The sequence below is a fragment of the Ornithorhynchus anatinus genome, chromosome 9, assembly GCF_004115215.2.
Source record: "Ornithorhynchus anatinus isolate Pmale09 chromosome 9, mOrnAna1.pri.v4, whole genome shotgun sequence".
NCBI classification, from domain to species: Eukaryota; Metazoa; Chordata; class Mammalia; order Monotremata; family Ornithorhynchidae; genus Ornithorhynchus; species Ornithorhynchus anatinus.
In genome coordinates this window covers 45,302,165-45,316,021 of record NC_041736.1, presented here as the reverse complement: position 1 = coordinate 45,316,021, position 13,857 = coordinate 45,302,165, and positions in this window count along the sequence as shown.

Below are 13,857 nucleotides of genomic sequence, written 5' to 3'. Positions count from 1 at the left end.
CTGACTCCCAAGCCCGGACTCTTTCCACTGAGCCACGCTGCTCCTGTTATAATATACGCTCCCAAGTGTTCAGTACAGCGCTCTGCACACAGTAAGCGCTCAACCAATATGATTGATTAGATTGATTGACATGATGCAGAAACTCACTATTAGGCCTCCAATCAATCAGTTTAATTTCTTGAGCGCTTACTTTGTGCAGAGCACCACAGGCTAATCCCACCGTATCGAAGCATGAGTTACTAAACCCTCTTCATTGGGCTGAAAATGTGGCAGGGAGCATTTATCTTCTTTCCAACTGCCGAGCACTTTGACTCCTAAAGGCAAGATTCACGCTTCAGTTCTTCCCAAAACTTAAAAAGGAAAAGATGTCTCCCCACTCCCTTGTTTATGGGCGTTCTTTAGAGAAGGCCAATAAAACATTTGGAATAAGGTGATTAAAAATCTGGTGTGATTCAAACGGATGTATAATATACCATAAGTACAGGGACAAATGTTGTTTGCTATGCTTTTGTTATTTGTCACACCAAAGTTAATTTTCTGCCTACGATTGCAATCCAGGCCTTTTGTGCTGTTAATGTTAATATACCAATAAAATGCAAAAGGTCATGGAAAAATCCTCATATGTTGCTTTAATATCCATTCATAAAATCCTTATTGAATAGTAGTAATAGTAGCATTTACTGAGCAACCACTTCATGCAGCTCACTGTACTGGGCACCTGGGAAGTACAAAATAATAAAGCGATAGGTAAGCCGCCCACAGGAAGCTTACACTGATGGAGGATTTAGAGTCATCATCATAAATGGCTAGTTTCTTAGTTCCATTTGCTATTACAAGCTAATGACAAGCATTATATTGATTGCCACACTGGTTTTTCCACATGCAGGAGGGCTTTACAATAGCTGACTTACCATATTTTTACAAAGGGATGTCTTTTCCATTTTTATTGTATTGTCTATTGCTTTTGCTTTATAATCATGTTTACTGTGGTCTCCCAGCAATTACCAAAAGTTGAATTAGCTACAGATACTTGACATGCATTGGAAGTTTCGTTTAAAGCCATTTCATTCAATTCAAGAATTTTTTCTGTAAGTCCATATTTCATATTGAAAGCGCTTTTTAATCTCTCATGACTGAATTTGCTTGAATTCCCAAGCTGCAATTCTAATTTAAATTTTTTAGCAAAAAGATAATTGGAAGTATTTCATCTTCTGCTTGGTATATATACAAAATTTTAACCTTTTGATTATTCCATGTGTCTTTGGTAAACCCTTAGACACCTAATAAATACCATTACTACTTCTAGTTTATTTTATTCTGCCAAGTGCTCTGGACATAACGGGTGCTCAGTAAATACCATTGATTGATTGATGGATTGACTGACTATACTTCTGGAAGCCAGAAGGTCCACAAACTATAAAGATGGCGGCGGCAGCTTTTGCTTCTGGGGAAAGAATGCGGAAACCAATATTCGTTCAGAGTTCATATGCTGCAGTGTTGGGGCTGAGAAAGAAAGCCTAAAATGAAAAAGATGGGTTTAATGAGGGGGCATGAATTGGATGTGGAAGCACATCGTTTTAGATTGTAAGTAAGCTGCTTGGGGTCAGGGAACGTGTCTATCAACTCTGTTATACCGTATTGGCCCAAGCACTTGATGTGCCTGTGAATGCCTGCTCTTCCTTGTGAGAAATCATGGATGAATGGAGGTGTGTTCACTGTGGAGAAGAGGCGGGACCAGGTTAAAGCTCTGAGTGATGAGGAAGAGGGGAAGCAGAAAAGGTTGTACATTCTAGTCAAAGCTCATTCCTCCCCTACCTCTCTGAACAGGTACTCTGGCTCTGCTTCAAGGCACGCCCTAGCCTGGAACTCTCCCCCCCCCCCCCCATTTTCCAGACCACCACTTTCTCCACCTTCAAAGCATTATTAAGGTCCTACCTCCTCCAAGATGCCTTCCCTGATTAAGCCTCTCTTCAAGGCCCACTCTCCCTTCTGCATCATCTATTCGTACGATCTGTGACTCTTGGACATTTGATATTCGCCCCACCCCCAAACCCACAACACTTGTATGCATAATCTTTAAATTATATATATATAAATATATAATATATATATTATACATTATTATTTGTAAATATTAATGTCTGTCTCCCCCTCTAGACTGTAAGCTCGTTATTGGCAGGGATGTGTCTGCTAATTCTGTTGAATTGTATTAATAATAATAATGTTGGTATTTGTTAAGCGCTTACTATGTGCCGAGCACTGTTCTAAGCGCTGGGGTAGACACAGGGGAATCAGGTTGTCCCACGTGGGGCTCACAGTCTTAATCCCCGTTTTACAGATGAGGTAACTGAGGCACAGAGAAGTTAAGTGGCTTGCCCACAGTCACACAGCTAAGTGGCCGAGCCGGGATTCGAACCCATGACCTCTGACTCCAAAGCCCGTGCTCTTTCCACTGAGCCACGCTGCTTCTCAAGCACTTAGTACAGTGTTCTGCACCTAGTAAGCACTCAATAAATACCATCGATTGATCGATTGATTCATTCAATCGTCCCTGACTTGAGGAGAATCCCGTCGGTGAAGGGAATCTTGACTCTTCTGCCTGAGGTTTGAAAGTGAAGTGTGCACTTTGTGTTTACAGGTGTGTGTATGTGTGTGCACGTCTGTGTGCTTGACTGAGTGGCTTTGTGCAAGAAAATATATTTGCAGATATCGAAGAGCATTTCTGAATAGAAAAATGCAGGCAAGAGCATATGCGAACGGAAGGGTCAAATAAATTATACAAAAGGTAATTCCTATTGAAAGCAGAGCAAGAAAGGCACAGAGGAAAGGTGAATAAAAAAAGGAGTGGCTAAAGTGCCCAGGAGAAGGGAAATCAGAAATAAAGTCTAGGGAAACATGAAGGCAATCAATTCTAAAATCGTATGACTCTTGGATCTCAGCTACTCTATAAAAAAATATACTTTTTCTAATGAATATTTAATAGGCTACAAGTTTTAATATGGTATTTTTTATCATTGTTTTGATTCAGTTCACTCTCGAGTGAGACCATCTTTCTATTTTTGAAAGCTAAACTTTCATAGCGAGTTTTCTCATTTATGGTGTTAACTCTGCCAACTCTCTAGGTACTAATAATTAAAGGTCCAGTTCAGCTATTCCCTGCTTCTGAGGATGGAAAGCAGAGGTTGTTCATCAGCTTCCATCAAAATGCTGCAATGCCTATTTGCAAATGCTAGAGGGAAATTGTACCTACAGTTCAAAAAAAAACAAACCCACCTGTCCTCCAGAACACTTTATCATTTCACAAAAACATTTCTGCTAATGTTATGTTTTTACAAAAAGAAAAAAAGAACTTTTAAAACCCCACACCTATATTTAGGGACTGAAATACCTGTTAGTATCCCTTTCAGTTCTGGCTATTGATTCAGGATTTCATGCAACTATTTTTCTCCTGCTCAATAGAAAAGACTGCTTGCCATAGCAACCCCTGCATTAGCATTCTGCTTCAGAGTTACAAAGCACCTTATAAAAGAGGCATATCAATATGTAAAGTGAACTCTAATAGTTCTTTTTAACATTATTTCAGGAGAAAGACTATAACATATTAAAACTGAAAAAGACAATATATCAGACTAGGGGTTTATCAATTGTTTAAGGCTTATTTGCATTCATATTCAATCATCGTAACTCATCTCCTACCTAGCTACTGTGTTTTTTTCTGCCCATTTTTGAAAAATAGGTTAGATGGAAAATATTTAATGAGAGGAAAATATTAATGGGCCCAGGAGAGAGATGCAGTTCGTCATTGGTTGGCTGGTTTTTTATGATATTTTTCTCCCAGCTATTAAGGGAAGCAAATGAATGCCCCCGATATCAGAAATCTAGTGTAGCTATATTTGATCAGATTTTCTTGTTTTTTCCCCTGCTGTCCTAGAAATATCTCAAACCCCAATTTCATAGGTTTCAATCTCTTATCACTGAATCATGCAGCATGTTAAATAGGAAAAAATATTTTCTTGCACAATATGATAGCCATAGGACTAAAAGAATTGGATGATCGGTGTCTCCCACCGTAAACAATGGACAAGCGTCAATCCGGTCCCAGACTTCTAGACCGAGAACCTATGAGGAGGACTTGAATATGCTTCTAGTGTACCACTAACATGCTCTAGTCCCAGGCAGTCTTGTTCCTTAATGGGTCAGAAGGAGGAACAAGCAAGTAGGTAGGCAGAAAGGCAGTGAACTCAATTATTCTATGTCCAAAATCCACTTTGGTCCTAAATTTCTGTAGCATAATGTCAATTCTGTGTTAGACCACCTGGACCAGCAGGCACTATAGTCTTAGCGTTCCACATTAGCCAGATAATTTCAGGCATTCTGCCTAGAACCCCTGGACTATAAACTCCTGGAGGGCAGGGAGCATATAGCAGTAGCATTTAGGGTTAGCAGTGTGCCCTAGTTGAAAGAGAATGGGCTTGGGCATCAAGAGGACCTGGGTTCTAATCCTATCTCTGTTACTTGCTGTGTGACCCTGGGCAAGTCACTTAATTGTGGTAATTGATAAGCACTTTGTGCCAGGCACTGTACTAAGCACTGGGGTGGCTACAAGCAAATCAGGTAGGATACAGTCCCTGTCCCACAGGAGGCTCAAAGTCGTAATCCCCATTTTATAGATGAGGGAACTGAGGCACAGGGAAGCTAAATGGATTTGGCCAAGGTAAGACAGCACACAAGTGGCAAACCTAGATCCTTCTGACTCCCAGGCCCGTGCTCTGTCCAATAAGTGATGCTGCTTCTCTGTGCCTCACTTTCCTCATTCGTAAAATGGAGATTAAATACCTGTTCTCTTTACCTCTTAGATAGTGAGCCCAGTGAGGAACAGAGACTTGTCTAATCTGATTGTCTTGTATCTATCCTAGTGCTTAGTAAAGTGCTTGGGAAATGGTAAGCACTTTGAAATACCACAATTGCCATTATTATTATTGTTACTTTCCAAAATTCTTAGTATAGTGCTCAGAACAAAGTAAGCATCCAATAAATTCCATTGATTAATTGAAAGCCTCTGAATACTTCACCACTTCACTGAGGCAAGGTGTGGTTCAGTTTTGGAGTAGAGAATAAACTCACTTCATGAAACCATAGTTTCGTATAGTGCTTAGAGATTGTTTTGAAGAATGATTCACAAATATCCATTTATTATGTGCATCTGCACTTCTTCCCTCCAATACATTCAATATTTTGATTTGATTTTCCATTGCAGCATCCACTGCGATTTTATGCTGTCATAGTATCTTACAGTCCTGATGTCACGCTTGACAAATATTGGTCTCTCCAGATTTTAAATAAAAGATATTCCTTGTGACCCTTGATAAAAAAAAATGTAGGTCTCTTCCAAAGTAGAAGAGTCAGTTGTTCTAGTGCAGAATTGTGCAAACTTTAAAAAGTTTGATAACTATCAGGTTGCCCAGTGACTCACTCCTTCATCAAGATTCTCTCTGCTTCTACTTTGACCTTCTAAATGCTGATCTTTTTTCCTATCTCATTATTAGATATTGGGTGCAGTGGATGACCAAGTTAGGCTAACTTAACTATCAACCATAATTGATTTTGCCAATTCTTAGCCCAGTTGCCAAGTTGCTAATAATCTACATTATTATTATCAGATCAGATTGCAGTGAATACAGTTCCAATGCTGTACATCATATTTCTGTTTGTATTTGAATCTATACTTACCTTTTGTCTAATTTAATTTAACACCAGCATCTTTTCTTTGAGACCTTGGTCTTATGGATCTGTAGTAGACCAGTCAATAACTTGGGTTGTATAGGTTATTTTAGTGTAAAGGGAGATCAAGGTGATATTTTCTTTTTAAGGAAAATAAAGTGTTGTCCACTGTTTTTTGATATCATTAAGAAGCTGCTTGCAGTCTACTGATAATTAGAATTGGGGGGAACTATACTGCACACTCTCAATTTTCTGGGCTAATAAAGGGATGCCATTTCTTAAACAATTAAAATGGCAGGTAATACATAAACGTACAGCTCTTTTAGGTGCATTCTGAGAGCAGAACAGCAAACTCTCATGGCGTAGAGGTGCATATTTCCTCAGAGGGGTGATGAGATATATTTGGGTGCGATGTACACGTAAGGGTAAGCCTGAGTATTCCCCAAAGCCTGGAAGTAGGGAGTGAGCAGGAGCCAGAAGGGCCGTGGTTTTAGAACGGGTCAAAACCATCACCGGAAGCCTCTTGACTGCTTGCTAACTGTGGTGTGGGAAGGAGGAGGAGGAGGAGGTGTAGTGCAGGCATTCTCTCAGGGAATAATCAAAATAGAACAGGAAGGATTTAAGTGAATGAGCACCTTACATCAATGTATAGAAGGGGAAATGTACATTTTCTCTTTATTCTAAAGTGCATCTTGAAATGGTCCAATAGAAGATTCAGCTTTCCAGCTGCCCATGGCTATTGCGTCCGATCCTCATTCCTTATGAGATATGTGGTAGAGTTCCAGTGATCAGTGTTGCACAGACGAGTGCCTGGATGTCACTGCTTGGGGACCTAAATCTCTGACTTACCCGGAGCTGAATGTGACAAGATGAATAGCTGCTTCGCCCGAGCCATCTCAAACGCCGTCTGTTTCCATCCTAGGCCCTTGGGTTTAAGTCAGGGCTGGAGCTACTGTGGAGAGTCTGGCCATCCTTGAGTACTCCGAGAGCTAACCTTATAGTCTTCCCCTCTCTTGCCCGCCAGAAGCGGGTATTGGATCCCTGTTCTGAATGGACTGCGACTCCCCTTCTGAGCCTCCCCTGACATGGCAAGCATCAATCCTAAACCCCAAGGTCACCGAATCCTTCCTGTTCTATTTTGTTTATTCCCTGAGAGAATGTCTGTACTACATCTCCTCCTCCTCCTCCTTCCCAAACCACAGATCAGAACGATAATAAGCATTTGTCAAGCACCTACTAAATACCAAGCACTGTACAAAGCACTGGGGTAAATATAAGATCATCAGGTTGAACACAGTCCCCGTCCCAGGGATCGGAAAAGGCTTAAACTCCTCCGGCTAGGAAACATCAATCCGGGGCCGCCCTACCGGTCCCTCCCAGATCCCAAGTCCATCGCATTGGTTTTCAAGCTTCCAAATGAACCGTGGGTTGGAATGTAGCTTTATCTCCTAGACAGAGCTGTTTCAAAGTCCCCTCCCTCCCCTCTGCTGAGGATCCAACTGGGCAATAACTGCTGATTTTTATGTGCGTTGTTTGGGGAGCTGGTAAGCAAGCTGTACTCTATGACTTATCACTGTTACGATGACAGGACACAAACTATTTTCCCTGTGTCCTTTATTTCAAAATCAGCTTTCACCAGCTGTGATTCTCTCCTTCTCAGAGGCTGAACCTACATGACAGCAAACAAAAGCTTTGACAGGAAATAAACGGGTGTATGGTGGCCTAGACAGAGTCACGAGGAGACCTCATTCCACCCTACGGCTGATCCTGCATTTCTTTTGTCCTAAAACATCTTGGTGAAATGTATTCATTGTCCTGAATTGTTCAGATTAATTGCTGTTGAAGACTCAGAGATTCACCCATGTTTCAAAATGTGTGTTTCTGCCATACTGAGAGAAGCTTTCTTTTTTTATTGTTTTGTTTTGTTTTCTTTTTTGTTTTTGTTCTTGTTAAGTGCTTACTAGGTGCCAGACGCTCACTGTACTAAGTGCTGGGGTAACTAATCAGTCCATGTCCCACTTGGGGCTCACAGTCTTAATCCTCACTATAACAGTTGAGGTAACAGGCCCAGAGAAGTTAAATGACTTGCCCAAGGTCGCACACAGCAGGCAAGTGGTGGAGCCAGGATTAGAACCCAGGTCATTCTGACTCCTTGTCCCATGACAAGCAGCATGGCATAGTGGATAAAGCACAGACCTGGGAGTCAGAAGGTCATGGGTTCTAATACCAGTTCTGCCACTTGTCTGCTGTGTGATCTTGGGCAAGTCACTTCACATCTCTGTGCCTCGGTCACCTCATCTGTAAAATGGGAATTGAGACTGTGAGCCCCATGTGGGACAGGGATTGTTTCCACCCTGATTTGCTTGTCCACCCCAGCACATAGTATAGTGTCTGGCAAATAGTAAGCACTTAATGAATACCGCAATTATTATTATTATGCTCTAACCACTAGGTCATGCTGCAGGTAAAATATTCTTTACTGACTGCCAGCGGTCCAGTTCCCAGCCTGCCTTGCCTTTATCACCTACTCTAACTCTTCATATACAAATAAGTATGGCAGAGAACTGGGATAAGCAATATAATAGGGTAACATATGCTTGTCAGATGCAAGTTGAGCCTTAGTTAGTTTTTTCTTATAATAATAATAAATATATAAATAAATTAAATAAATAAATAAATAAATGGGGTATTGAGTTAAATACTATGTGCTACTTCCATTGTTAAAAGAAAGTGGGTAGGTACAACAAAATCAGATCAGAGTCTCTGGCTCATGTCGGGCGCCTAGGAATCTAAAAGGAAGAGAGAATGGGTAGCCTTAGATGCTTCTAAAATACCCTTAGATGCTTCTAAAACCATACTTATATTTATTTATAGACACTGGGCAAGGCCGTGACTGGCCTGAATGGGAGGTTTTGGGATTTTTTAAATGGTATTTGTTAAGCGCTCACTATGTACCAGGCACCGTACTGAGCACTGGGGTAGATACAAGCTAAGCAGGTCGAGCGCGGTTCACATCTCACACGGGGCTCACAGTCGTAATCCCCGCGTTACAGATGAGGGAACTGAGGCACAGAGAAGTTAAGTGATTTGTCCAAGGTTAAACAGAAGACAAGGTTGGCATTTGTGAAGCGCTTACTATGTGCCGAGCACTGTTCTAAGCGTTGGGGTAGATACAAGGTAATCAGGTTGTCCCACAGGGGGGCTCACAGTCTTCATCTCCATTTTACGGATGAGGTAACCGAGGTCCAGATCACACAGCCGACAGGCGGCGGAGCGGGGATTAGAACCCGTGACCTCTGGCTCCCAAGCCCGGGCTCTTGCCACTGAGCCACGCCGCAGACTGGGCTGGAACTACAATTAAAACCCAAGTCCTTCTGAATCCCAGCCCCATGTTCTATCCACTAGGCCATGCTGTGCCTCTCAAGTTTATACTGCTTCATAAGTTTCATAAGGATAAGGATAACTCCCAGAATCTGCTTTTGTGAATTATGCTACACCTAAGGAACCAGAACTTCTTACATATTGTAAATACTGTATGTATATATATATATATATATATATATATACATATATATACTGTATATATGTACTGTAGGGAAGTGACAAGGGTATAACAACTCCACTATAAAAATTCCTGGTCTATGATATTTGCAATTCTTTCACTGCACTTGACTTTGATTACAAACACCTTTACTCAGTCCTGTTGCATCACGAGAGAAACAAAGATGGGAGAAGAGGCTTCAGTTAGATTGCTCCTTCCTAAAAGCCAACAGTCAGCATTGCAACCTGATTAAAGTGGCTATGAGTGGGTGGAGACATCCAGTTATCATTCAGTCTTAGACTTGGAAGGTTGAGGTATTTGTGTAAGGCACTGTGGGAAATACATCTGTGATGTTTCACTAAATCACATAAGAACAGGGAAACATAAGGAACGCCATCAGATCTACCATCTATCCAGCCTGGTATTCTGTCTCCAACAGTCGCGGCAGAATCCTTGGAGGAATTGTGAAATGATTCCTTTCCTTAACCTTCCCAAGTTTAAGAATGGACCACCTAACATTCCTAATTTTTTCCCACTATGTCCTTTAACCCCTCTCAGGGTCGCACCTGCAGAGTTTCCAGTACTCAGTCGTCACGACTACAGGAGGGAGAGCCAAGCAGAGGCATACCCATTCCATTCCTAGCTTGGACAGCGGCTGGCGAGTGGAAGGCGATCTGCTACAAGTCAAAACTCATCTCTGCTGGGCTGCAGCGGTACGGGAGAGAGTCGAGGGCAGAGAATCGTTTACTGAGCGGAAGGAGGCAGTGGTAAACCACTTCCTTATTTTTACCAAGTAAATCCTACGGATACGCTAGCAGAACGATTGCAGATGGAAGTGGGGTATTAAGGGAGAGATGTGTCTTAGGCGTCGCTATGGGTCAGACGCGACTGGACGGCATAAGGAAAAAACAACCGCATCCTTTAAATTTCCCTGAAGCAACCCTATTATGGACTAGTCATCCATGAATATATCCAAACCCCATTCTAGAAACCACTGATACATTTCTCAATGCAGCACTTTTTGCGGTAGTAAATTCTATATGCTTAATTGTTTTATGGTACGTGTTAACGGCTTACGATGTGTCAGACACTGTTCTAAGCATTTTGTGAGTAATTTCCATTTATTTATGGGGAACCTACCACCCTTGGGTTTCGGCGAATGTCCCTTTATCCTGGTAATGAGAGATTTGGTGAATAACTATTCCTTGGTCACTCTGTCCACATATTTCATAATTACGTAGAATTTAAACAAGTCTCCCGACAGGTCCCAGTCAAGCGACCTCTTTCCAGTCTTTAACAGTCTCAATTTAGCCGTTCAGGAAACTTCTCTATCCCCTGGTCCTCTTAATTACTCCTTGCTATAGCTTCTCCTTCAGCTGCCGTGAATCCTGTGGTAGAACCAAGGAGTTCAGTTTTAGAGGCTGTCCTCCTTCTTAGAGCATTAAATGCACATTAAAGGAAAAGAAGAAATATTTATGTTAAAAAAGGACTATATATAATTTCCACAAATTGTTAATATTGTGGAGAACATGTGTGCAGAGAGTTTCAATTTCATGTTCAAGTGTTTATTTTTATCCCCCAAAGATAGGTGGTTTTATTAGGCCCTCAGTGTGCTCCATTTTTCTCCTGGAAATGTAGTGATTTGTGATAAGATGCAGTTTCATGACAGTAGCAGCATGAATAACCCGTCTGCCTCTCTTTCTTGAGGGGAGTCATTTTCAGAGCTAATTCCCTAAAGGCCAAAATCAGCGGAAAGTCAAATCAAGTGATTCCACTACTTTGGCTGAATAGGACAACGTAGCATAGATGAAATGGAAAACAAGAGAATGAAGGCAAAAATATCTCCATTCTTCAAGCAGGAAATGAAAGAAGTATAACGAATGCCACTGAAATAAATATCCTTTTCTTCAGGCCCTCTGTGAGTCTCTTTCAAGGGTGTAAACATAGGGAGAGATATTTGTCACTTTCTCTGAGCTCAATGGACAGAAAAACCGTCTCTTCAAAGAAATGTTTAGTATCATCCCTAGGGCTATTTGCTGCCCAGGTGTCAGAGAGGGCTTTTGTCAACAGACACAGAAGCAACTTGGCCTAACGCATAGAGCACGAGAGTCAGTGGCACCTGAATTCTAATTCTAGCTCTGCTGTGTGACCTTGAGCAAGTCACTTAATTTCTCTGTGCCTCACTTACCTCATCTGTAAAATGGAAATTAAGACTCTGAGCCTCTGTGGGACAGGGACTGTGTCCACCCCAATTACCAGGAGAAGCAGCGTGGCTCAGTGGAAAGAGCACGGGCTTTGGAGTCAGGGCTCATGAGTTCGAATCCCGGCTCTGCCACTTTTCGGCTGTGTGACCGTGGGCGAGTCACTTAACTTCTCTGTGCCTCAGTTCCCTCATCTGTAAAATGGGGATTAAGACTGTGAGCCCTACGTGGGACAACCTGATTCCCCTATGTCTACCCCAGCGCTTAGAACAGTGCTTGGCACATAGTAAGCGCTTAACAAATACCAACATTATTATTACCTTGTACCTGCTCTAGCACTCATTATAGTGCCTAGCACATAGTAAGTGCTTAACAGACACCACAGTTGTTATTCTTAACAGATAGAAGGCTTAAGGAAATGCCACGGGATTTCAAAGATGCCACCAAATCCCCATCTTCAAGAAGAAAGGTGAGACTAGCTGGGTATCTTATTGTTTTTCATGGCTGTCCAGATCTTAGCTGAGGACCATCTGGCAGGTTCCGTAAGAATGTGGTTATATGTGTATTCTCTGACCGGCAATGTGGCTTCAGACCAAAGCCCAGCATGGAAGCTTGATCTCTGTAGCACAGGCGATACAAGAACTACAGGAGAAATACGAAGACCGCTGTACTGCTATTTATAGGTTTTTCAAAGGCATCAAACAGCATCTGCAGATGTAGGATCCAGCTATTTCGATGCAAATTTGGCTTCCCTGACTGTTCACCAAGATTTTTAAGTGTCTCCATGGCAGGGTGGCGGGGTAAGTCAGTTAAAGGAGCCTTACTGAAGGTTATCCCTTCATCGCCAGAGTAAACCTGGACTGGGTCATAGCTCTAGTATTGTTCCAAGTAGTCTATCTTCTCATTATTAGAACCAATCAGTCAATCAATCAATGGTAATTATTAAGTGCTTCCTGGAAGCAGAATATTGTACTGAGGACTTGGAAGGGTACAATAGACTGAGTAAACACAACCTGACCTCAAGGAACTAGCAATCTGGTGGGGGACACCGAAATAAATTACAGATTGGGAAAACAACAGATTATAAGAATATCAATCACTGTATTTATTAACCAGTCAGGTTGTGGCTCTGTGTGGGTGCATACAAGTAAGAACTGGTAGCATTTAGATTGATATAAGAGTCTGCTTGATGCGGGCTTTCACTTCAGCCCCGACTTTCTCTAAACCAGCCCAGAGAGAGAAACCAAATGATGCAGGGATCTGAATAAGTGCTTCCTGTTGCTCCAAGCTTTGCATTATTGAAAAGTGCCCCTGTCCCCTGAACCACGTTTATATAAGATCGAGCTGTGCTTCTCTCCCATGGAGAAGCAGTCAACGTAGCTGTAGCGCAGCTGACACAGAGAACACGAGGGAGTTTGGCCTAAGGGTTCCTTTTCTATCATTACTGCAAGTGGGCGTTCGTGGCGCTGATGGGATAGCAGCAAGATGCTCTTGGGTGAGGGATGACTGCGGGAACATCTCTTTTAAAATAAACTGTTAGTTTGGTTGTGACTGTGCTACTTTGCACATTACAGGAATGCCACATTCTGTGTTTTCTATTACAGTGTATTCGTAGTGGAGCTACCGTTTAATCAAGTCAGACCCCAATAAGGCAAACCCAAACCTCCTAAATTCCACTGGCAATTATTTGCAAACGGTATCATGCATATTATGTGTCTATTACCCATCCCATAATTTGGATTTCTGCATGAATCAGAGGTTTCCGGCATCTGCATAAAATGTGGCTGTAATGCTTGTTCTTTAAATTAAAGGCATATCGAGCAGTTGATGAGAATAAGACCCATGATTTTTAGATGGGCTGACTTCAATAAACTAATTGAATTTCAATCCAGACTGAAAATGTATTCAATACACTTCATCATTTCAGCATTCTGATGAAAAAGCCACATTTTTTAGGTAGTTATCATTTACGATGAGTGATTCCTTTTTGGGGAAGTGCGATTTCAGCTCTATTATACCACATAATGTTTTATTGTTCGGTATTGCTAAAGAAAATCTATTCTTTCCAAAGTTATTTCCAAGTGTCACATTATCTTGAAGTATTTCAAAATAAAATGACATGAAAAGCGTATCCTGAAATGTTTGGCTACTTGAGAACCATTAAGTGAGGGTCTGCCTTAATGCAGGAATCCTTTCTGTAGGAATATACTAATTACTCTTACTGGTTGCTGTTATAATTTCTAGAAATCAGCTAACAATTTAATTTTAGTTAGTTTTAACAGTTGAGTCCTGCTTTGGGCAATTATTCCCCTCAGCCATCCTGCCAGAACCTTAACTCTAATTCATTTGGGAAGCTTTACAACAAAATTGGTATTTTCTTTGTTCTCAGACAGG